Consider the following 2,902-nt stretch of genomic DNA (forward strand, 5'->3'; position numbering starts at 1 on the left):
TAATCTTGGGTGCCAGGTAAGTAATGCACAACACAGCATTTGCAGGTGCATACTAATTTTAAGTTATGTCACCCGATCAGCTATAGAAATCTATTTATATGAAAGAGAACTGAGGCATGCAGCCTCAAATAAGCTCTCAGACAATATGCAGATGCAGCCAACACTCTCTTGTTAGCCTGTGAATAAGCCACTTGGACTGGCTTCTGCACAGTATTACTGATACCAGTTTGACTGTTCCAGCTAACAACACTTGGAGCATAGAAAAGCTGTCCCTACTGAGCCCTACCAGCTTTCAAATTTCAAGCAAATAAATGATTTTTCTATTAAGACACTAAATATTGGAATTTCTTTTTGCTTTATTTAATTCAATTTTATATAGAGATAAGGACATATTCACATACAATTATAACGATACAGAGATCTCACGTATACTTAACTCAGTCTCCTCCAGTGGTAACAAACTGGTAAAACTGTAGCACTATTACAACCAGTATATCCACAACGATGCAGGCAAAATAGAGAACATTTCCGTCATTACAAGAATCCTTTGTGTAGCCCTTTTAGAGCCACATACACCTCCTTCTTTTAACCTCAGGTGCTGACTTTTAACAACCACCAACCTCTTCTCCATTTTTAAAATTTTGTCATTTCAAGAATGTTACATAATGAAATCATACAGAATCCAGTCTTTTTTTTTTTTTTTTTTTTTTTTTTTTTTTTTTTTTTTNCATGTCTAAAACACCAAAAGCAACGGCAGCAAAAGCAAAAATTGACAAATGGGATCTAATTAAACTAAAGAGCTTTTGCACAGCAAAAGAAACTACCATCAGAGTGAACAGGAAGAATCCAGTCTTTTATAATTGACTTTGTTCATGTGGCATAATTATATGGGCACTTAAACAAGTAGTTCTGTGTATAAATAGTTGGCACCATATACTGCTGAGTAGTATTTCATGGTGTGGCTCTACCACAGTTTTGGAGGCTAGTCACATTATTTTCTATTTTAGTCTATTATAAATAAAACTGCTATGAATATATCTGTATAGATTTTGTGGTAAATATAAATTTTCATTTCTCTGGCATGAAGATGCAGGAGTGCAATTCCTGGGTTATATGATAGTTGCATTTTAATTTTACAAGAAACTGGTAAAAATTTTTAGTCACGTTATATTCCCATCACCAACATGAATAATCAGTTTCTCCATATCCTCATAAGATATAACTTGGTTGTCATTAGTTATCATGGATAACCTCATTGGTTATCTGTGTTTTCCATTTTTAGGCTTTCTAATAGGTATGTTAAAAGGTGAAATCTCATTGTGCTTGTAATTTGTGTTTCTCTAATGTCTAATTACATTCAACATTTTTTTGATGTGGTAAACTGCCATCTGTATGTACTCTTCAGTGAAATATCTTTTCATTTCATGTACTCATTATCTAATTACATGTTTGACTCTAAAGTTCGAGACTCCTTTATATATTCTAGATATAACTATGTATCAGATATGTGGTCTGAAAATATTTTCCATCACTCTGTAGGCTGTATTTCTTTCACCTTAACAGGGTTTTTATGAACCAAAATTATTTCAATGTTGATACATTGAAATGTATGATTTTTTTCTTTTATAGGTTATGGTTTTGCTGTTAAGAACTTGTCAAATAGTCCTGTGCTCTGAGTATTTTTTTCCAATTCATTAATAAAGTTTGATATTTACGTTTTGTATTTTTTAAAAATAATCCATTTTGAATTGGTTTTGTTATAGTTGATTTAAGTTGAGGGTTTTCTGTTTATTTCTTTCTAGTTATTAGTTTTCTTCTCTTTTGGGGGGTTCTCTTGTCATTGTTGTTATTTTGACTTAAGGATGTCCAATTTCTCTAACACCTTTTATTGGAAAGAATATCTTTCTTTCATTGAGTTGCTTTTGCAACTTTGTCAAAAATTTAGTTAGGCATATTCCTGTGCATCTACTTCTGGATTCTCCATTATGTTACATTGATCTTTGTGTATATACCTCTGATAATACTACAGTATCTTGAGTAATGTAGATGTACTATGAATTTTAAAACTGGGTGAACTGATTTTTTCCACTTTTTTATTATTTTCCAAAATTGTTTTATGTGTTTTAGTTTCTTTGTATTTTTCATTTACACTTCAGAATAATCTTCTTTGTATCTACAATAAAAAATCTCGATGGAATTTTGATAGAAACTTTAGTAAAACCAAATTTCTCAGTGTTTTTTTTTTTTTAAGTTTTCTTAATGTATGCGTTCTTAATAATCATGTCTGTGACCTATTAGGCATATTCAACTGAACTACTTAAATTCTTCTCATCTGTTCTTTTTTCCAATTTTTGGAACACATAGGTCTCCTATCTTCAAAAGTTTTATTTATTCCCAGCTATAATCTCAATTTTTTAAAGATATTGTACTATGATGTCTAATAAGTATTTCACATGTTTAGACAAAGTAACTTGAGATAGTGTACCGCGATTTACAAGTTACTTGAAGTATTGTACATAATAATACAATTGTACATCGTAGTACAAATAATCAAAACAAAACCTGAAATAAATAAGAGAGTTCAATGTATATTACACATGCTTTTCAGGTTTTGTATTTGATTTCCAGTTGAGAAATGTAGGTGTTTTCCTACAAAATTAGTTTTAGTTTTAATTATAATACATCAAAGTACTTTCAATTAAATGTGCAAAGCTAACATACTAGAAAAGTGTGAAGAAGTTAAAAAAGTACAATTATGTGCTAAAATTAATTATTTCTCTTCAAATATTGGAGAGATTTTGAAGACAAAAGAAGAAAAAGATTTAGAGGTGGTAAATGCTACATCCTAAAATTTATATATGCAAATGCATCTTTTTAAATGACCATGATATATAAACAAAAT

This window comes from Rhinopithecus bieti, unplaced genomic scaffold (assembly GCF_001698545.2).
Source record: "Rhinopithecus bieti isolate Rb0 unplaced genomic scaffold, ASM169854v2 scaffold_1934, whole genome shotgun sequence".
NCBI lineage: Eukaryota > Metazoa > Chordata > Mammalia > Primates > Cercopithecidae > Rhinopithecus > Rhinopithecus bieti.